Genomic DNA, 23,614 nt, shown 5'->3' with positions numbered 1-23,614 from the left:
TTGTATATCTTCAGGCCCACAAGTTTTCTCTGCACTACCTCTTCACTGATAACTATTGTATCAAGGTCTTCAGTTCCTATCGCATCCACATCGTCACTCTTTGGCATGTTGGATGTGTCCTCCACTAAGAAGACTGACACAAAATAGTCATTCAAACCTTGGCTATTGACTCATTACCCAATTTCAATTCCCCCTTCTTGTCCTCCAAGCGACTTACATTCACTTCAGCCACCCTTTTCTGCTTTATATAATTATAAAAACTTTTACCATCTGTTTTTATTTTTTTTTATATATTGTGTAATCTATTTCCCTTTCTTTATTGCTGGCTTCATTATTCTTTGTTGCTTTTTAAAGTTTTACCAATCTTCCAGTTTCCCACTACTCTTAGTGACTTCGTACATATGAGCTTTTAGTTTGATGCCTTCCTTTATTTCCTTACTTATCAATGGCTGGCTCTCCCCACCATTACTGTCCTTGTTTATAACTCGAATATACTTTTGTTGAGCACAGTGAAAAATATCTTTGAAAGTCTTCCAGTGTTCCTCAACTGTCTCACCATATAACTTGTGTTCCAAGTCTACCCTATCCAACTCGTCCCTGATCCCATTGTAGTCTCCATTCTTTAGGCATAATACACTGGATTTAGATTGCACGATTGCACCCTCCATTTGCGTGAGAAACTCAATCTTACTGTAATCACTCTTTCCAAGAAGATCCCTAACTACAAGATTGATCATGTTTATCTTGATGTTATCTTTGAATTGTTTTCTTTGCCCATGGGGCATTCACTGATCTTCCTTTACTGTAAGTAAAGGATCTATTTAGGGAGACATGAGTTAGGCATCCGAATGACATGACCTCCTTTATTCATCAGAATTTAATGTGGTTGAGCTGCTGTTCATGTTAGCTTCTACCAGTACACTGGTGTTAGTCCTTCTAGCTGATCATGGAGCTCTTCCATATGGTGAAGTTCCTCCATGTCTTTCCTCTGGAGGATATGGTTAGCTTAGCTATGAGGTCAAAATTAATACATTTAAGAACATGCAATCTCCATCAATCATTGATATGCTTCTGTTCATTTAGCAACTTCTTCCCTTTCTTTGAGCACAGTAGGTTTAATCCCAAATAACCTGGACCATAGACTGCTTTGGTGGCACTGCAAAAGCCTCTTGAGTCACCAGCGTCTTCCACTTTCTGGACTTCCAAGGCTTGCTCAGTCCACCAAGGATTCTTTAGCTCCCTCACCCTTCACTGGAGATTTGCCTTAGCTCTAGAGTAAGCCTCTCTTTTTGTCCTACTACCGATGTCATTCTGCCAGGCACAAAAAGGCTTTCCTTTTCTTTTTCCATCTCCATGTCATTATCATCAAACCAACCCTGATGTTTCCTTGGCATGTACCAAGCATAATTCTTCACAACAATTTCATCACCAATTGTCTCACCTGAGTTTTGGCTGCTGCTTCCATTTTCACCATTAGATTCTTGGATCTCTAATGGTGCCATTTTAATTGATTTTTAGTCTCTATATTACTGCTTCGCAAGAAATATCTTCTGCCTTATAAAGAATCAGGACATTTGCCAATATAACCTCTGGTCTTCACCTCATCCTCAAATCAACAGGTTCTGTCATGAAGAATCTATGCATGCATTCTCCATCAGATCTGATGGGCTAACATGAAAGGGGCCCACTTAATTATAAAAGTAAGGAATCTGATTCTGGAGACATAAGATACTTCAATCCAAAACACCAACAATTCCTTTCCTTCCACAGATGATGCATGACATGTTGAGACTCTCAAGAAGATTACACATTGCTTAGGACTCTGATATTGCTGCATTGAGTTTGAACTGTCATGTTCCATTATTCCTGCTTCAACAGTTACAACTGTTTTCCGTTTCAGAAATGGCAAGACTTAATTCTCCTGTGCTGAATTTGGAAGCTAAACCCATTTGCTGCAAATCTTCAACCTGACAGATTTGTGATTGATGATGATGGCAGCATTTCTCTACCACCATGAGCAAGTGATTACTGAATGTACCCTCTTGATGATTTTTAGTCATTCATTCAAATCTCATTCTTATTCTTCCTCATTATCAGCATAGTACTAAATCAGTACAAATGGTCTAGCTTTATTCAGTGATGTAATATTCATTAACAAATACAAAATATAACCTATTATTTTGTGGATGCACATTGCATACATAAGTATTCCCATCCTGATTTTCACTCAAAAAAAGGATTGTAGTACTCTAAAACTTTGAACACAGAAACGAGAAAGCCTGCAAAAGCCCACCAAGCCATTTAGCCTGTGCCATAAAACCTGGATCCTGCAAAGAATCCCTACTGATCAGCAGGACTGCAGACTTAAGAATAATCCTTTGGAGTTTCAAAGCCTGCCAACTCAGAGCTCTGGAGGCAGCTTCATATTAAATTTCTCCAAACATTCACACAGACATCACTTAGGACTGACTCAGAACTGAAAGTTTTTTATGTGAGGACAGTTACTAATGAAGGCTGTATTACTAGTACTTCAGGGAATACTGTATTCCACTACAAATTGTGTGTGTGTGTATAGTTGGTGGTGGTGTCAGTTAAGGTTTATACAAGAAAGATTTTTCTTTAAACTTACAGTGGAAGTTAAAGTCTTTAGAACATTGTACATGGATAAGCAAAATCTGATGGGAGGGCTGTAGATAAATGCCAATCGTGCACCAGTAGATAAAGTAAACAAATTGTAAAATGTTAAAATTAAATGCTGAAAATATCCATAACTAACAGCACAGAAGTGCTTGACAGAACAGCAAGTAATTGATGCAGATAGATGTTGAACAAAGTGAGAATTATACATTCCAGGTTTCAACAGTTAAGAGGGCAGCCAACGGGGGAAAGAACTGGAAGTCATGATAGTAAAGTATTGCATAAGTAGTCTTTCTTCCTGTTTCAATATGTTTGATAAAGAAAGAATTTGCCCTCGGCTTTCAACAGATGGACTGACAAACAAATACAATTTGATCTTTAAAGAGCTGCCAAAAGTATATGGACAATAAGTCGAATTTCTGTGATTGCAGATAAAGACAATGAAAGTAATTACCAGCTTCCAGTTTCAAAGTTCACTGGTAAATTGGGTGTTATGATCATCACAAAATTACTTCTCTGAATTAATGGCTGCTGTGCCAATGTGTAGATGTTTTGACCTGGCAACACTGAAAGGCTCTTGTTAATTTTTTTGCAAGGAGAAATATCTGACTTTGGGTTGTGAAGTGATGTATTGACACAGGATAGCTTCTGATGCAACTCTGTGATGATTGTTATCACTTAACAAACTAAGTGCCTCTGTATTTTACATATTCACTCACTAGGTCACTGGAAGTGACCATAATTTAACTGATCACTGAAGGTATTTATTTATAAAATGCCTTACAAAGACTGCTGGCATCCTCCAGTTGCTTTAATAGGGATTAAATCTGGATCTAAATACAATATTTCTTGGCCAGAAATTACAGAGGATCTCCCAGAGGCTTATGGTATCATGGGCTATTCTCTGTCATGGGCCAGAATTTTGACTATAAAAGAGCGTGGACAGAACACAGCTCTGGTACAGTTTCACCTTGGTATGGACGCTGTTTTGGGTTGATCCCTTACTCCTTCAGTGTCATCGAGAGAACATGACCACAGTCATTATGAGGAAATGATGGAAGTAGTTTGGGAACATGATGAGAAGAGAGACCAACTCCATCATCAAGACAGCACTTTATTGGACCTCTGAAGGGTGGAGGACATGCAAGAGACCAAAGATAATTTGGTGTTATACTGCAGAGGCAGAAATGATGACCCTGAACCAGACCTGAGGCACAAAAGAAAAGATGGCCAAGGACAGGCAGAGATGGAACACCTTAATTGCTGCCCTAAATGCCAGGGATGTAATGGGCAGTAACTTCTACTATTAAATAGTTTCCTGTGACTTTTTTTCTGTAACTTTAGTACCCAATCCTCTTGTAAAAAAAGATAGCAGCTATATCTTAGAGTTGACAGCATCAAAGGAATAAATGAATCTCCACAAACCAATCTTACACATGGCACATAAGGTAAACAGCTTACTGATCTCAATTACAGATTACTAGTGCAACTGAAATTTATCATATACAAATACATTACAAGACTAATTATTTTGCTATCCCCTGTTAATCAAGACAGTGCTTGCTATGAGCTCCTGTCTCAAAACAGGCATTCTTCACTTTGGCTTTTTCCAGTGAAATACATCTGCCAATAATGTGAAATCAAGCACTGAGCTCGGTTAAGACTACAACTAGAGGTCACGAGTGACTTGAGAAAGTTAAAATGTTTTAAGAGGAGTGTGACGGGGAGCTTCTTCACTCAGAGTATTGTGTGAGTGTGGAGCGAAGTGCTGGCAGTAATGGTGGATGTGGGTTTGATTTCAACACTTGAGAGAGATTGGGATAGGTACATGGATGGGAGAGATATGGAGGGCAATACCCAGGTGGAACTCAATGGGATCATGCAGAATAATAGATCAACGTGGACTGGGTGGGCTAAAGAACACCATTATTGGTTGAAAGATTAGAGCGACTGGGCTTGCATACACTGGAATTTAGAAGGATGACAGGGGATCTGATTGAAACATATAAGATTATTAAGGGATTGGACACACTGGAGGCAGGAAGCATGTTGCCGCTGATGGGTGAGTCCAGAACTAGGGGCCACAGTTTAAGAATAAGGGGTAGGCCATTTAGAACAGAGATGCGGAAAAACTTTTTCACCCAGAGAGTGGTGGTTATGTGGAATGCTCTACCCCAGAAGGCAGTGGAGGCCAAGTCTCTGGATACATTCAAGAGAGAGTTAGATAGAGCTCTTATAGAAAGCAGGGTCAAGAGATATGGGGAGAGGGCAGGAACGGGGTACTGATTGTGTATGATCAGCCATGATCACAGTGAATGGTGGTGCTGGCTAGAAGGGCCGATTGGCCTACTCCTGCACCTACTGTCTATTGTCTATTGTCTATTTATGTGTCTTGTAGCTTTGTGACTCTAGATCCACTGGAAAAATGGGCTAAGGAAATCCAGATGGAATTTAATGCAGTTAGTGTTGTGTTTAACTTTGGCAAGCTTAACCAGGATTTGCAAAGAAAATGGAGAGGGTTGTAGAAAAGGGAGACCTAGTGATACAAGTATATAATATCCTGAAAGACGTAGATCGGATAAAAACGGCATTTGGCACGCTTGCCTTCATTAGTCTGGGCAACAAATACAAGAGTTAGGACATCATCTTGTAACTCTAAGGATGTTGGTGAGACCACACATGAAATATAATGTGCAGTTCAGGTCACCTTGCTATAAGAGAATGTCGCTAGGGCGGAAACGGTGCAGAAGAGATTCTCAGTCTATCACAGATAGAGCCCTCCCCACCATTGAGCACATCTACACAGCGTGTTGTCGCAGGAAAGCAGCATCCAACTTCGAGGATCCCTACCCCTTAGATCTCACCCTCTTCTCACTGCTGCCATCAGGAAGGAGGTGTAAGAGCCTCAGGACCCACACAACCAAGTTCAAGAACAATTATTACCCCTGAACAATCAGGCTCTTGAACCAGAGGCGATAACTTCATTCACCCCATCACTGAACTGTTCCCATGAACTATGGGCTCACTATCAAAGACTCTTTCTCTCATGTTCTCTATATTTATTATTATTGCTGTTAGTTTCTTTTGCATTTGCACAGCTTGTTGTCTTTTACACATTCGTTATTTGTCTGCTCTGTTGTGTGTGGTCTTTCACTCATTCTATTGTGTTTCTTGAATCTGCTGTGTATGCTTGCAAGAAACTAAATCTCAGGGTTGTATATGGTGACATGCATACACTTTGAACTTTGAATGAGATGCACACATAAATACCAGGTTAAGCAAACTCAGCTTCCTCATATGTAATCATTCTAGCACAATGTTTTCTGTGGAACTGAACTGCTTTGCTTTTGTGTGACAAATCTCTGTTGTGTTTGAAACTATGATCAACTCCTTTCAAGACAAAAATAAATATACTGAGAGCAAAATACTTATTCCTAGTGGTAACAACAGATGTTCAAAATAATAGCAGCTGCACTTTGTCATCTGTACTGGAAACTCATTTGCATTAATTCCAATAGACTCAGGTTCAGATGTGGAGCACATTGCACATCTGCTACCGTTATGCACATTTAGTATTGCTGAATAAGGACGAAGTTTCTGAACTTAAAATCTTGGGAAAGAAATATACCACATCAATGGGTATTAGTGACCAGTAGCCGACAATTAATGATAAGTCATGGTCCAATTCCTTCCTCTTTCTTAAAGGTAAACGGTTGCCCTTTAGTGGTGTTAAGAACTCAATGTTACATATAACCTACTTACTGTAATATAAAGAGATTTTGCCATGGTTGAAACCTTCTTTACTGCAAATTGGTTGCATTGTTGGAAGCTCTGGCTGGAAAATAATAGAACTAATTATATATATATTTTTTAAAGCCGTATCATATATAAAGGAGATATATTTGCAAAATACTGGAACTAAATTAGCATGATATTAGACACTACAATGAAAAAATGAAAAAGCTGCCCACTTAAATTCTCTGAATTATATAATCTAAATGAGCATAAAATAAAATAAAACTAGATCAAATAAGCTACGTAAAGAAATGCAAGTTTCTATTTCAGGAAGTTAATATATTTTTAAATAAATGGCTTCATAAGGACATGAAATATTACAATGGAAAGTAAGAAGTTAATGGATCCCAAATGTGTTTTTTTTAAGCAGAAAATCACAGTATAGGCGTAGGTGATGAAGATATTTAATAGCAACTTCCCAGAAAGCCAATTCAATTTATTTTGCATCCTGGGCTCATCAACCTTTGACAACTCCTTCAGCCAGAAATAATTTTTCACCTGAAGAATATGCCCTGGTGTCTTCTTTCTTAAATTATCCCTTCACAAGCCCAAACCTGCATATTCTTTCATTTGTCTGATCTTCATTTACAGGTGATTTGTGCTTCTGCAGTATCTTCCTGTATCTCTCAACTGCACATCAACACATTTCAACTACAAATTATTGTTTTCAGAAGTGTGCTTCAATAAAGGAATGTGAAGCTCAGTGATGGGTTTGGGATGCCTAGTTTGATTACTTTTGTGGGTTGGTGTTTTATATTCTGTGTTTTTCACTCATTTTTTTGCTGTTTCCATGAAATACTGGTTTTTTTTGCATGTTGGAGGGGTTAATTATTTTCTTTGAATAGCTTTGATGGTTTTCTTTTTACTTCATGGCTGTCTGTGGGCATCTCAGGGTTGTTTACTGCATACATACTTTGATAATGAATGTACTTTGAATCTTTGAATCTTGACTCTCTGATGTGTCCAATCAATCTGTTTTTTGGAAGGTCATTAATGAAGTGGCTGAAAGGAACTTGCTGCAGCTTTTTCCCCTTGGCCATCACATTTCTGAATGGTGCTTGAACAGTTGAACACTACCTTACAGTTCCCCTTTTAGCACTAATTATTTGTTCCACATTCTATAGTTACTTAAAGCAAGTCTTTGACGTCTTGCACTACACTGCTGCCACAAAACATCAAATTTCAAGACATATGTCAGTGATAAAAAAAAACTGATTCTGATATTGCAGGAGGGTTGCTATGGGATTACTCACAATGGGTTGAAAATTAAGAAAACATTTGAGAAAACTGTGGTGAGGAAATTTGATCATAGAATACATTTGTTTTTGTCTGTCTATTTTAGTGGTCGCCAACCCGTCCATCTCGAGTTGATCTTTGAGACTTTCCCAGTAGATCCCGAAAAAAAAAGAAAAAGAAAAACACAAATACTGTTGAGAGATAGTTTCCGGGTTGCACGTTTTAGTCCTGTTCTTTCTGCCCAGTGTGCATGCGTATAGCTCCCCCACCCTACACAGTGTACTTCAGTGGTCCCCAACCACCAGGCCAGGAGGAAACAGTATGAGTCAGCTGCACCTTTCCTCACCCCCTGTCATGGCCACTGTTGAACTTGAATGCACGTAGGTCATCAATCGCCTAAACACAGTGATACCCTCGTGCTGGGGATCACTAGTTGGCCTCAGGCAGCTGGCAGGAAGCGTCGTTGCTACTGGCCTGGAGCACTGCCTCTAAACCTGTTTAACGCATCGAATGTTTGTGGGGAACCCGGTGCTAAAATATTCGCAGATGACCTAATTCGGGCTCAGTGTTTTGTAAGCATCAGAGCAGTTACCTTGCTGCGATCTACTGAGACAAACTTCTGTCAGCTGATAGACCCTATGGGTGGTCCCGCTCCCTGTTACACTCCTTGCTCGTTCGATCGCCCGCTTCAGACTGCGACCGCCACCCCCCTGGTACGGGGACCACCGGCCCTGATTTTCTCCTTTCACCCGACTCACAACCAACCGCACCTGGCCAAGGCGTCTGGTGGCGGGCGGGCTGGAGGCTGGAGTTCGGGCCGAGAGGCTGTCCGAGGCAATGAAGCCCTCAAAACTGCTTCGGTACCTTGAGTCCAAGCACCCCGCACTTAAAGACAGATGTGTTGAGTTTTGTGAGCAGCACGGGACAGAAGCTAAGTGTCAAGAGCCGCAAAATTGCGGAATAGACTGGACATAAGGAACCTGCTTCGAGTATCACTGTATTCCCGTCATGTTTAACAACCCCCCCCACCCCGTTCGCCGGTCCATAAGAATATTGTCAATATTAAACCGATCCGCGGTGCATATAAGGGTGGGTACCCCTGGTGTCCATACATTATTTCTACTTCTGGGGTGCAGGGTTTTACTTCCAGTCTTTTCTGCCCTGGTGCGCATGCGTGTAACTAATTGCTCTGGGGTTGATCTTGCCTTGAACTAAGGTAGGGGATCTTGGGCTTAAAAGGGTTGGTGACCACTAGGGGTTATTTCCAACTTGCATGGACTGAGCACTTGCCACCACTGTGCACTCTAACCAGAAGCCGTGGATGACCGCGGAGGTGCATGCACTGCTGAGGACCTGTGACTCCGCCTTCAGCCCTAACAACAGCAACGGCCAAACTGTCCCGGGCCATTAGAACAGCAATGCGTGCACGCGCCCAGCGAATCTACAGCAACTTCCAGGACAGCGGCAACACACGACACATGTGGAAGGACATCCAGGACATCACCAACTGCAGGACAACATCACCTGCCTGTGCTGGTGATGCCTCCCTCCCAGATGCGTTAAACAACTTCTACATTTGTTCCGAGGCAGAAAATAACGTGATGGCGAGGAAGACCACTCCTCCTCCCAATGACCAGGTGCAGTGTCTCACCGTGGCCGATGTGAGGAAAGCTGTGTGTAGATCAACCCATGGAAGGCTGATGGACCAGACAATATTCCTGGCAGAGTGTTCAGAGGATGTGCAGACCAGCTAGCAGATGTTCTCACTGACATCTTCAATATCTCCCTGAGCAGTGCTGTCGTTGCAATGTACTTCAAGACCGCCATGATCGTCCCCATGCTGAAGAAGTCTTCAGTGTCCTGTCTCAATGACTACCATCCTGTTACTCTCACATCCATCATCATGAATTGTTCCTAAAGGCTCATCATGAGGCACATAAAGACTCTGCTGCCCCCCTCACTGGACCCCTTGCAGTTTACGTATCGTCCCAACCGCTCAACAGATGATGACATAACCACCACCCTCACATAGCCCTAACCTAGCTGGACAAAAAGACACATACATTCGGATGCTGTTCATAGACTTCAGTTCAGCATTCAACACAATCATTCCTCAGACCTGATTGGAAAGCTGAAATTGCTGGGCCTGAAGAACTCCCTCTGCAACTGGATCCTAGACTTCCTGACTAGGAGACCACAGTCAGTCCGGATTGGGAGCAACATCTCCAACACCATCACACTGAACACAGGGGCCCCACAGGGCTGTGTGCTCAGTTCACTGCTGTTCACTCTGCTGTCGCATGACTTTGCATGCAGCAAAACACAGCTAGAAACACATCATCAAGTTCGCTGATGACACGACCGTGGTGGGTCTCATCAGCAAGAATGACAAGTCAGCATACAGAGAGGAGGTGCAGTGGCTAACGGACTGGTGCAGAGCCAACAACCTGTCTCTGAATGTGAGTAAAACAAAATAGATGGTTGTTGACTTCAGGAGAGCACAGAGCGACCACTCTCTGCTGAAAATTGACAGCTCCTCTGTTGAGATCGTTAAGAGCACCAAATTTCTTGTTGTTCACCTGGCGGAGAATCTTACCTGGTCCCATAATACCAGCTCCATAGCCAAGAGAGCCCAGCAGCATCTCTACTTTCTGCGAAGGCTGAGAAAAGTCCATCTCCTACCCCCCCCCCCCCCACCCCACCATCCTCACCCCATTCTACAGAGGATGTATCGAGAGCATCCTGAGCAGCTGCATCACTGCCTGGTTTAGGAATTGCACTGTCTCAGATCGCAAGACCCTGCAGCGGATAGTGAGGTCAGCTGAGAAGATCATTGGGGTTTCTCTTCCCGCTATTACAGACTTTTACACCACACACTGTACCCGCAAAGTTAGCAGTATTGTGAAGGACCTCACGTACCCCTCACACAAACTCCTTTGGCAAAAAGTACCAAAGCATTCGGGCTCTCATGACGAGACTGTGCAACAGTTTCTTCCCCAGCCATCAGACTCCTCAATACTCAGAGTCTAGACTGACATCTACATCATTTATTATTATATTGTAATTTATCCTCTACTGTGCCTATTGTCTTGTTTATATAATTATTGTACAGCCCTGCTCTGTTTTGTGCACTTTATGCAGTCCTGTGCAGTTCTGTAGTCTAGTGCAGTTTTTTACGTTGTTTTACGTAGTCTAGTGTAACCTTGTGCTGTGGTGTGGACTGCAGATCCTAGTCTCCAAATTTCTGCTTGCCAAAATGACTAAATCCTTTGTCTTCCTGATTGCTTTCCACCAATTTCTTTGACCGTCACCTCACAGAAACTGCTCTGCAGTCAGCAACATGCCATTCTACAGAATTGCATGTTTCTCTGATTCCCTGAATTCTACTGTTTTCTGTGAAGATTCTCATTCCTTTACCCACCAAGCCAGCAACCCCCTTCCACATCCTCAACCAGTCTTCTAATGTCTGGCTGGTTGAATCTCCAGTCCCAGGCTCCAATTAGGCCTGCAGTTTCCTCTCATGAACCATCCAGACCATGATTGGGCATTGACGTTTGCAACTTATCCTCCCCAGGTTCAAAGAAGATTCCAACTATCAGGCTTCTGTCACTCTTCTAAGCAGTAAGATACATACAACTGCTGGATGATGTAGCATTAGATATGAAATATTACTTTTGGTGATTCAGTGCCAAAACACCAAGTGCTGCTTCAGTTTGCTGCAGCAAGCCTGCAAGCAAAACACAGTCTAAAACTCACCAAACAGTGTAAAATTTTTGTATTCCAATAACGTTGCTGCACCATCAATAACTCTCGGAGATGGGAAGCGAATGATAGGCTTTTATTAGCTGCAAGAAACCACGATTAGCAGCAAGAGACCACCACATGACATCCTGGAGACTGAGGGAGGAGCAGTACCTCCAACCGTCTTTATACAGGGGTCTGTGGGAGGAGCCAGAGGAACAGTCAGCAGAGGAGCGTGTCCAGACAGGTATATGTAGTTCACCACATTCACCCCCCCCCCCTTGTTTTAAAAGATAGTCCCCATAGGACAAAGTTTCTTACAAGTACATTTACAGGTTAAGTCTATCAGGTGGTTGAATCTGTCGCTGCGATCTATGTAGCACCAGTGGTGATTGCACCGGTGACGGTGGTTGTGCTGGCTCCGGCCTGACTTGAGGTGTCAGCCCATTAGGCGTCAGTAATCCCTCATGCGTGTGCGAGGTGCCCGGTATGGGAGTGTCATGAGGAGTCTGTGTAGAGCTTGGTGTGCGCGGTGTCTGGTGGGTATACACCTCGGTGGGTACAGGGTTCATAGTCACCGTGGAGTGTTTGGGGTAGTGGTCTGCTGCTCCTGCGGGTGCCAGGTCGCGGACGGAGACCATGTCCTCTCGCCCATCAGGTAAGACCACGTAGGCATACTGGGGGCTTTGCATGAAGTAGGTGAACCCTCTCTACCATTAGGGAGTATTTATTGCTCCTCGCATGTTTCCGGAGCAGCACTGGCTCTGGGGACATCAGCCAAGCTGGTAGGGTGGTCCCAGTGGCAGACTTCCTGGGAAAAGAATAGAGTCACTCATGAGGTGTGGCATTGGTGGACATGCATAACAGGGAGCAGATGGAGTGGAGCGCCTCAGGGAGGACCTCCTGCCAGCGAGAGACCGGCAATCCCTTTGACTTAAGGGCTAAGAGTGTGGCCTTCCACACAGTATCATTCTCCCTCTCCACCTGTCCATTTACCCAGGGATTATAGCTCGTGGTCCAACTAGTAGCAATGCCCCTAGCCCGCAGATACTGCAGCAGCTCGTCACTCATAAAGGAGGACCCTCTATCACTGTGGATATAGCAGGGATATCCGAACAGAGTGAAGAAGTGGCGCAAGGCTTTTATGATGGACGTGGCAGTGGTGTTGGGGTAGGGGATGGCAAAAGGGAACCGTGAGTACTCGTCGATAATGTTGAGAAAGTAGACATTGCGGTCGGCGGAAGGAAGGGGGCCCTTAAAGTCAACACTCAGTCACTCAAAGGGGCAGGTGGCCTTGATAAGTTGTGCCTTTTCAGGATGGTAGAAGTGCGGTTTGCACTCAGCGCAGACTTGGCAGTCCCTGGTCATCTTCCTGATGTCCTCAAAGGAGTAAGGCAGGTTCCGGGCTTTCATGAAATGGTAAAATTGGATGACCCCCGGGTGGCAAAGATGTGTATGGAGGGCGTATAGCTGGTCAAGCTGTGCACTGGCACACGCTCCCCGGGATAGGGCATCAGGGGGCTCATTGAGCCTTCCAGGCCGGTACAGGATGTCATAGTTGTAGGTGGAGAGTTCCATTCTCAACCGCAAAATTTTATAATTTTTGATTTTGCCCCGCTGTTGGTTGCTGAACATGAACGCAACTGAGCGCTGGTCGGTCAGCAAGGTGAACCTTTTGCTGGTGAGATAGTGCCTCCAGTGCCTAATAGCTTCCACTATGGCCTGGGCTTCTTTCTCCACCGCGGAGTGCCAAATTTCAGAGCCTTGAAGGGTACGAGAAAAGAAGGCTACTGGCCTTCCTGCCTGATTGAAGGTAACAGCCAGTGCAAAGTCGGAGGGGTCACTCTCTACTTGGAAGGGAATGGTCTCGTCCACCGCATGCATCATTGCTTTGGCAATGTCCCCTTTAATGCGGCTGAAAGCCGCGCGGTCCTTGGCTGAGAGGGGAAAAGCGGTGGACTTGACCAGGGGGCGGTCCTTGTCTGCGTAATGGGGGATCCATTGGGCGTAATAGGAAAAGAAGCCCAGGCACCGTCTGAGGGCTCTGAGGGTGTTGGGAAGAGGGAGTTCCAACAGGGGGTGCATACGGTCGGGGTCAAGGCCAATGACCCCGTTCTCCACGACATACCCAAGAATAGCAAGTCGGGTGGTTCCAAACACACACTTGTTCCTGTTATAGGTAAGGTTAAGAGCTTTGGCCGCTTGGAAAAATCATTGGAGGTTAGTGTTGTGATACTGCTAGTCATGACCGCAGATGGTGATGTTATCCAGATATGGGAACATGGCCTTCAGTTGGCACTGGTCCACCATCCGGTCCATTTCCCTCTGGAAGACAGAGACACCATTCGTGACACCAAAGGGGATGCGCAGGAAGTTATAGAGCCTGCCGCCTGCCTCAAAGGTGGTGTAGGGGCGGTCCTCTGGGTGGATGGGGAGCTGGTGATGCGGATTTCAGATCTATTGTCGAGTACACCTTGTACTGAGCTATCTGGTTGACCATATCCACGATGCGGGGTACAGGGTACACGTCAAGCTGCATGAACCTATTGATGGTCTGGCTATAGTCCACGACCATCCTATTTTTCTGCCCGGTCCGAACAACAACCACTTGGGCCCTCCAAGGACTTGTGCTTGGCTCAATGATCCCCTCCCTGAGCAGCCGCTGCACCTTTGATTTAATGAAGGTCCTGTCCCTCGCGCTGTACCTCTTGCTTTTAGTTGCCACAGGTTTACAGTTGTGGGTCAGGCTGGCGAACAGCGGTGGGGGAGGGATCTTGAGGGTGGAGAGGCTGCAAGTGGTGTCAGTAGCGCAGGGGCCCATCATACTCTATTGTCACTTTTCAGGTGGCTCTGGAAGTCCAGCCCCAATAGCACAGGCGCACACAGTTGAGGCATGACCAGTAACGCAAAGTCCCGATATTCTGTGCCCTGCACCACCAATGTCACTACACAACCCCCCCAGATGTCTGTGGAAAGCGATTCAGAAGCCATGGTGACCTTCTGGCTTACTGGCTGTGTCACGAGTCCGCAGCGTTGCAACATGTCCAGGTGAATTAAACTCTCTGTGCTGCCTGTGTCAAACAGGCAGCTAGTCCTGTGCCCCTCCACCAAGATGTCCATCATTGACCTTGCAAGCTGGTGTGGGGCACTTTGGTTGAGGGTTACGGAGGCTACAGTTGAATTGCCGTCTTGGTGCCCAGTAAGCACCCGTGGGTCGGAGGCAGGACAAGATGGCGCTGACAAAGATGTCCGCCACCATGCCTCGCACGAGGCAGGCAGGCAAGATGGCAGCGACCAAGATGGCAACCCCATGCCTCGCACGCGGCACTGTTCGACCCCACTCATGGTTTGGACTTACAGGCCTTGGCGAAGAGGCCCTTTTTTCTGCAACTGGAGCAGGTAGCTTCTCGGGCTGGGCAGCATTTTCGGGGGTGCTTTTTGAGTCTGCAGAAGTAACACAGTGCGGACTTGCGACTGGCAGCAGCCGAGATCGATTTGTTGGCGGGTTGCGGGGACTTCACGGACTTGCGAGTAGCAGCAGCCGAGGTTGATTCGCTGGCGCGTAGTGGGGACTTCACGGACTCGTGAGTGGCAGCAGCTGTGGTCAATTCGTCGGAGGGTTGCGGGGAGTTTACGGACTCGCGAGTGGCAGCAGCTGTGGTCAATTCACTGGTGGGTGGTGGGGTCTGCGGCGTCCACGGGGCCAGCAGGAGATCACGCAGCTGGACAGCGTCAGTGTTGTGCAGAGCAGCCTCCATCGTGTCGGCCAGCTCGATCGGTAAGCTCGAAGGTAAGATCGGCATTTTCCAGCAGCCACTGGCACACATACAATGACCTGATCCCGTAACGAAGGCGTCTCATACCAGGAGCTCTGCATGCTGTTCTGCCGTCAGTCCCCTGCAGTCACAGCCCCGCACGAGCGTCTGTAGGGCCCGGACAAACTCAGTGCTCGACTCTCTGGCCCACTGCCGCCGTGTCGCTAAGCGATGTCTTGCATAGACGGTGTTCACCGGCCGCCGGTACTGTCTTTTGAGGGTGTCCAGTGCCCCTTGGTAGGTCAGCAGATCTCTGATTAGGGAGTACACCCACAGACTGACCCTGGAGAGGAGAACTCTGTGCATGATAGCAGGCTCAATCACGGGAATCTCTTCCAGGTACAATTGGAAGCATGCAAGCCAGAGTTCAAAGGCAATGGCTGCCTCGGGAGATTGAGGATCAATGTCCAATCTGTCTGGTCGTAAAATGCTCTCCATGTTTTAAAATTGCAGCTAATAAAATTGATGCACCATCAATAACTCTCGGAGATGGGAGGCGAACGATAGGCTTTTATTAGCTGCAATAGACCACGATTAGCAGCAAGAGCCCACCACATGACATCCTGGAGACTGAGAGAGGAGCAGTGCCTCCAATTGCCTTTATAGGGGTCTGTGGGAGGAGCCACAGGAGCAGACAACAGAGGGGTGTGTCCAGTCAGGTATACGTAGTTCACCACAAATGTTGACTTCATTCCACTCAGTTCTTACACTAAAATGCTAGTCTTGATTCATCTTGATGCTTTGGAGTCAAACTTGAAGTTACAGCTTTTTCATTAGACAAAAACTACTGGCACCTTTGTTAAAGTCATGTTGTATATCCTGGGGGAATGATTGCTTTTAAAATCACTTTTAGTGTGCCTAAGTTCTCTGTCTCACCAAGATCAAAGTCCCCAAGAACATCCCACATGCATTTGATGTAGGATGATATATTGTCAAAGGCCATTTTCTCCCTGGGCTCCCTGCGTCTATGTAATCTTACAATCAATTAAATGATCATCTTATCTTTGCCTCTGAAAGCTCTCTAAATAATGTTTCCTTCTATCTCCCTTTTAATTACGCATGTTACAGTGTTGTTCCCATTGCCTTCCCATACATAACAACTACAGATTTTGTCTATCCATCGCACATTGCTTTTTTTTTGAATGCTGGATTTAATTTTGCACACGACTGTCTCCAGTCTCTTTTCAATATGTAAGGTATTTGAAACAGAGTCAATCTGGGCTTTCAAAATGGAAGTAAATAGACGCAACAAAATTAATTTTGCGGTAATTAGTTGGAAACTGACAGAGTCAGTCTGGAATCAATTGTTCAAATGACTTTCTCTTCCATTTCAATTTTCTTTTACTCCTGGTTTGCCCACCTCTATTGCCCATTAAGCCGTTGGTGTTTAGGGCAGCAATGAAGGTCCTCCATTTCTAGCCATATTCAGGGTTTCCTTCATTGTGTAAATAGCTTGGTTTACACTACTATCATTCCTGCACTTTATAAGCCTATTGCAGCCATTACTTACTGCCCGTTATGGCACTGGCATTCAGGTCACTCCATTTCTAGCCATTTTCAGGGTTTCCTTCATCGTGTAAGTAGCTTGGTTTTCACTGCTATCATCCCTGCACTTTATAAACTCATTGCAGCCATTACTTACCATTTGTTATGGCACTGGCATTCAGGGCAGCTCCATCTCTGGCCATGCTCGGTGCTTTCTTTGTCATGTCATTGTCTTCCTCTTTATCTGCACTACTGTCAGTCATGCAAGTCCTGGGTGGAGTCTCAGGAATGCTGTGAAACTCACATGTAGAAGTATTCCTCATTACTGTTTCCATAATATTTCTTTCTTACCAGTCAGGGTTGTTAGCCTTGAGCTGAATCCCTGAACCTGGAGGACCAGTGGACTACTCTTAATCTGTCCTCTACCCTTTGACCTGTTTGGCATGGGTGACCCTACCAACAGTCAAAGCATAAAGCCCTGACTCCAGCCAACATAGCTTTCTGGGTCATTGAGGCACGCAAGCCTCCAAACCACAACAAAGTTGTGGTTCTCTTGGAGGAAGTTTGTCCATTCTACTGTATAAAAAGGAGGTAGGGAAGGGAACCAATGAGTGATTGGCATTTGGAGAGGGTGGGAGTGAGGAGTGACATTGCGTGATAGAAATCGGGAAGAAAAGAGGCTAACAAAATTACTGTTCATGCTATCAGATTGGTGATTACCAAGGCAGAAGATGACATGTTGTTTCTCTGATTTACATCTAGCCTCAACATGACAGCAGCAAAAGCTGTGGACAGGCATGTTAGTGTGAGAATAGGAAGCGGAATTAAAATGGTTGGCCACCGGGTGATCCTAGCAGGTGAAGAGAAGGTGCTTGACAAAGTGATTTCCCAATCTGCACTTGGTCTCACCAGTGCAGTGGAGGCCTCACCAGATGGAATAAATGAGACTAATGCATTCACATATGAAGTGCTACCTCACTGGATCAGGATCCTTGAATTACGCTGAGTGAGGAGGCTTAGGGTCATATATAACACTTAGTCCTATTGCAGGGATAAGTGCTTGGAGAGGGCTCGGTATGGAGGGACCTGCAGTCAAGAGCGTCACAGATGGATCAATCTCCGCAAAAAACATAAGGGGTACAGGAGGAGATGCTCCTGCTGGTAGATCTTAGAGTCATAGAAATGTACAGAATAGGTAGAGGCTCTTCAGTCCATGCTGAACCATACTTCTAGCATCCATGTACCAATCCAAACTTTTCTTAAATGTTGAAATCAAGCTTGCATGCACTATTTGCACTGGCAGTTCATTCCACACTCCCGTAACTCCGAGTGAGGAAGTTTCCCCGCATGTTCCTCTTAAACATTTCACCTTTCCTCCTTAACCCATGACCTCTAGTTGTAGTCTACTACTTGACTATACAGTCAGTGCAATTTACTGTGGCCAACTCATGGAAAAACATGCACATTTATGGAGTGTGCGAAGATGAACACCCAGAGAAAATCCACGTAGTCATTCAGAGGTTGACTACAAAATGAGGAAGCTACACGCCGATAGTGTCAGGGGTCAGGATTGAACTTGAGTCGCTGGTGCTGTAAGACTGCTGGCATTATCACAGTACAAAGGGAACTGCTTGGATACCTCAGTGGTTGTCTCCATAATGCTCTTCATGAGCTTCCATTATATCAGTATGCATCAGTATTGTTGGAGTGCATATGGAGTGAAATACCATGGATTTTTGGGGGCATAGAAATAAGGAGACTTATAAACTTCCCACATCTTGCATGAAACATGAACTATGAATAATCAAACACCAGTTGCACATACAGAATGCAATAGCTCTTTGACTTTCTGTTTATATATTCATTGTGCTTCCAACTGAGAATTTGGAAAATTATATGGAAGCATTCCATGGACGATCACGGCCGTTTTCTGAACTAGTGAAGCAAACCATCATACCTGCACAGCCTATCATTCTCAAGTTAAAAGGAAGTTGATGGATTTCTCTCTCTGTTAGCAGAGAGACTGAATTTACAAATGCAGCCATGAGCTGCAGTCTGTGACATATGATGTACATCAGTCACTTATACATGAAATAATCTAGAGACCTAGAAGTTCAGGGCAAGTCATTATTGTTAAAGGCAGCAGAGTTCAAGTATTACTCAATGGCAGGATCTCAGCCCACTGCAAGGATAGATCTCCCTCCCTCATTTTTCAAATCCTGAGACTTTGGATAGACGTAGGATAGTCTCTCTTGGAAGATTGATGGAATTTTTCCCTCCTTGAAAAATGTCATCACCTTGTCATTCATCATCTATTTGTCTCTTCCAGTTATCATCTCCCAGTTTCTGATTCTATTCCAACTCTCCCTCCCCCATATGCTCATCACCCCTCCTCATGAGCACATAAATATCATCTGCGAGCTCTGCTCCGTCCTCTCCTTCCCTCCACTTTTTTTGTTTATGCAGACTATCTCCCATCTACTTTTCAAATGAAGGGTCAGGTTCAGGGTGACACAGTAGCGTAGCCATTAGTATAATCTTATTACAACACAAGCGACCTGGGTTCAATGACTCCACAGTCTGTAAGGAGTTGATATGTTCTTCCCGTGACCAGGTGGGCTTATTCCAGGCACTCTGGTTTCCATCTACATTTCAAAGATGTACGGGTTAGTAGGTTAAATGGATAGTGCTCAACACAATCATCCCCTCAATACTAATCATAAGTTTCAAAACTTGTCCCTCTCTACCTCCCTATGCAACTGTCCATGGGCAGTGTGGATCAGAGATAGCACCTCTTCCTTGTTGATAGTCAATTCTGGCACACCTCAAGGATCACTGCTCTACACTTTTTACATCAAAAACTGTGTGGTTAGGCACAACTCAATCATCATCTATAAATTCATGAATAACATAACTGTTTTCGGCAGAATTTCAGATGGTGACGAGGAGGTGCACAAAAGTGAAATAGATCGGCTGGTTGAGAGGTGTCGTGTCAGATTTTTGAATGGACAATGAACCCATGTCCACTGCCTCATTACTTTTGCTCTCTTTTTCACACAACTTATTTAATTTAATTTGGCTATATTTTTTCTTGTTATAATTTACAGGTTTTTTATGTATTGGATTTAATCATTACTAGAAAACAATAAATTTCATGGCACATGTCAGTGTTAACTAAACTTGATTCAGAATTCAATTGACACCTACCAGATATTGAAAGACCTAAACAGACTGGATATGGAGAAGATATTTCCAGTAGTGGGAGATTCTAGGACCAAATGGCACAGATTCATAATAGAAGGATTTCCTTTTAGAATAGAAATGAGCAGGAATTTCTTTAGCCAAACATAGTTGAATCTGTCCAATTCATTGCCACAGATGGCCATGGAGACCAAGTCATATATATTTAAGTACAAGTTAATAGGTTCTTGATTAATAAGTGCATTAGGCAGGAGAAGACAGGAGAATGGTGTTGAGAGGGAAAATAAATAAACCATCAAACAGTTGAGCTAACTCAATGGGCAAAGGGGCTTAGTTTATGATCTTAATTATGTCAGAGCAATTGAGAAAAAAGACTGCCTTGGATGAAATCTAGCTGCATTGATATTGATTCTGCTTTATTCCCGTTGGCTATGATGATGACCCATGATAATGTAACTGTTGGCACAATGCTATTACAGCTTGGGGCATCAGTGTTCGGAGTTCAATTCCAACGTTGTCCTCCATGTCAACACATGGGTTTCCTCCCATATTCCAAAGACATACCAATTAGCAGGTAATTCAGGTTTGTATATTATCCTGTGATTTGGCTAGGGTTAAATAGGTGTTTGTATTGCTGTGTGGTACTGCTTGTTGGGCTGGAAGGGCCTGTTCCATGCCGTATCTCTAAATAAATAAAGATGTCATTGTGAGACAAATGTCAAATTATACTTAATTTCCATGGTAAGTTTCATGCTAAAATTGCCAGGCCTTCATAAGTCTGTTATACTTTTGGTCAATCAGCATAAGACCATTAGTGACCTGTTATGAACAATTAACCATATGAACTGACCAAAGGAGAACTGAATATGATTTGCAGCATATGAGAAAAAAAAGCTTTTTTTTTAATTCACTGTTAATTATTTAAGTAATGTTCAGTTACCTTGAATATACATGTATATTGGTTAATTAAGCATTCTTGTTCATATTGTGGTGACCCATTTCCTGGCACATCCGAACCGGCTCACAATTAGATAGCCTACGGGGGTTTGCGAGCACAGAGCTTTGGAGCCTCTGCGGCACGGGGGGCAGGTTGAGGGAGGCTTAAAAGTGAGGCTGAAGATTTTGAATAAAGTTTTTCCTTCGACTGCAGTTACCGACTCTGTGTCGTAATTTTAGCGCTGCGTGTAGCACACCGCTACAATATAAATAATTCATAATGGTTTATATGTAAAAGTACGTGAATTGCATATGTCATCATGCTACCAAGCAGTATATGTGTGCACATCGCTTAAAGTAACCTTGAAGTTAGGCTAGCATTCCCGGACTCCTGTTTCGTTCTTTGAGTTAGTTTAATGTTTTGGAGTCACAAAACGTAACAGACACTTGTATATTTGTTTTTATTTTTCTTTACTGGAAAGATGAATGGTAACCTGAGGGCCCCACTTTAGAAGAATTTGCAAATGAATCTGTGGGAAAAATGAAGAGAAATAATTATCCTTAGTTTGTTATTATGATCTGAAATACATTGCCTGCAAGGATGATGAATGTAATCAAAGTAATAATTTTGTAAAGAAGGTTGATTTGGTACTTAAAAAAGGAAAATAATTTCCAATGTGCTGATAAGAATCAGAGGAATGGGACTGCTTTTCTTTCAACAAACTGTTAAAGGCACAATGGATCACTTTATCTATTCCTGTCCTATGGTTTGGATGTTAATATTTGAGTGGTAATATTCTCTCCTACTTATTTAAGCTTTTAAAATGTGTTCAGTGTTTTTGTGCTAGCTCAATCAATTTTGAATTTGAATCATACGGTACTGAACAACAGTCTTAGGCATATACAGCAACATAAAGCCTCAGACATTTGTTCAGTACTGTATGGGACAGGTGGCAGAGAAGAAGTGCCAGGGGCAAGGGGGTGGTGCAGGTGTAGACACACCCAGCACTGAAACACTAGGAAACAAATTGTCATTTGATTCCAAACAATTGGTTAATTAATCATTACAAAATGTCTCTCTGGTGCTTCCCACTCCCTTCCCCTCCCCCTTTTCCAAACCATAATTCTCCTCTCTACCTCCTTCCCATTCTCTGTCCATAATAGAGACCCATATCAGATTCAGGATTTACCATCACTTACATATGTCATGAAATGTGATAATGTTTGTTTTATTTGCAGCTGCAGGTATACAGTGCAATACAGAAAATTACTGCAGTACCGTGCAAAAGTTTTAGGCACCCTCTGTGCCCAAGACTTCAGTACAGTACTTTACATCTTCAGGATGAGAAAGGACAAGGGTAAAGTAAAGCAAGGCTTTTCAATAGAATAAAAACACAAAATGCTGGCAGAACTCAGCAGGCCAGACAGCATCTATGGGAGGAGGTAGTGATGATGTTTCAGGCCAAAATCCTTCATCAGGAGTGAAGTAACATGGGATGGTCGAGGGGGGATATGAAGTGGGGGGAGGGATGAACTAGAGAGCTGGGAAGTGAGACGCTGAAGGGAAATGGGCTGGGGGGAAGGTGGAAAATTATGGGAAATAAAAGAGAAAGAAAGGTAGGGCTGGGGGGAGATTATAGTGAGGGGGGGAAGAGAGAAAGAGAACCAGACTAAAATTATAGATAGGGATGGGGTAAGGGGGGGGGGGGGCAGGGGTATCAACGGAGGTCTGTGAGTTGAATGTTCATGCCGGCAGGTAGGAGGCTACCGAGGCGGTAGATAAGGTATTGCTCCATCGACCTGCGTGTGGCCTCATCTTGACGGTAGAGAAGGTCATGGACAGACATATCAGAGTGGGAGTGGTCTGTGGAATTGAAGTGTGTGGCCACAGGGAGATCCCGACACTGCTGGAGGACTGAGCGCCGGTGTTCGGCGAAATGGTCTCCCAGTCTGTGGCAGGTCTGCCCAATGTATAAATGGCCACATCGGGAGCACCGGCTACAGTATATCACCCCAGTTGACTCGCAGGTGAAGTGGTGCCTCACCTGAAAGGACTATCTGGGGCCTAGGATGGTAGTGAGGGAAGAAGTGTGGGGGTAGGTATAGAACTTCTTCTGTTTGCAGGGATAAGTGCCCGGAGGGAGGTCGGTGGGGAGGGATGGGGGGATGAATGGACAAGGGAGTCACATAGGGAGCAATCCCTGCGGAAAGCCGAGAGTGGGGGGAGAGGGGAAGATGTGTCTGGAGGTGGGATCCCATAGGAGGTGGCGGAAGTTACGGAGGATTATACATTGGATCTGTAGGCTGGTAGGGTGATAGGTGAGGACTGAGGGACTCTATCCCTGGTGGGCTGATGGGGTGAGGGCAGAGGTGCGTGAAATATGGGAGACATGATTGAGGGCAGATTTGATAGTGGACGAATGGAAGCCCCTTTCTTTAAAAAAGGAAGACATCTCCTTTGTCCTAGAATGAAAACCTCATCCTGAGATCAGATGCAGCAGAGGTGGAGGAATAGGGAGAAAGGGATAACATTTTTGCAGGAGACAGGGTGGGAGGAGGAATAGTCTAGGTAGCTGTGAGAGTCTGAAGGTTTGTAGTATACATCGGTGGATAGGCTGTCTCCAGAGATAGAAGGAGAAAGATCTAGAAAGGGGAGGGAGGTGTCAGAAATAGACCAGGTGAATTTGAGGGCGGGGTGAAAGTTGGAGGCTAAGTTAAAGAAGTCGACGAGCTCAGCATGTGTGCAGGAAGCAGTGCCAATGCAGTCG

Source organism: Hypanus sabinus, chromosome 5 (assembly GCF_030144855.1).
Source record: "Hypanus sabinus isolate sHypSab1 chromosome 5, sHypSab1.hap1, whole genome shotgun sequence".
NCBI lineage: Eukaryota > Metazoa > Chordata > Chondrichthyes > Myliobatiformes > Dasyatidae > Hypanus > Hypanus sabinus.
Note: the sequence above shows the minus strand (reverse complement) of the source record.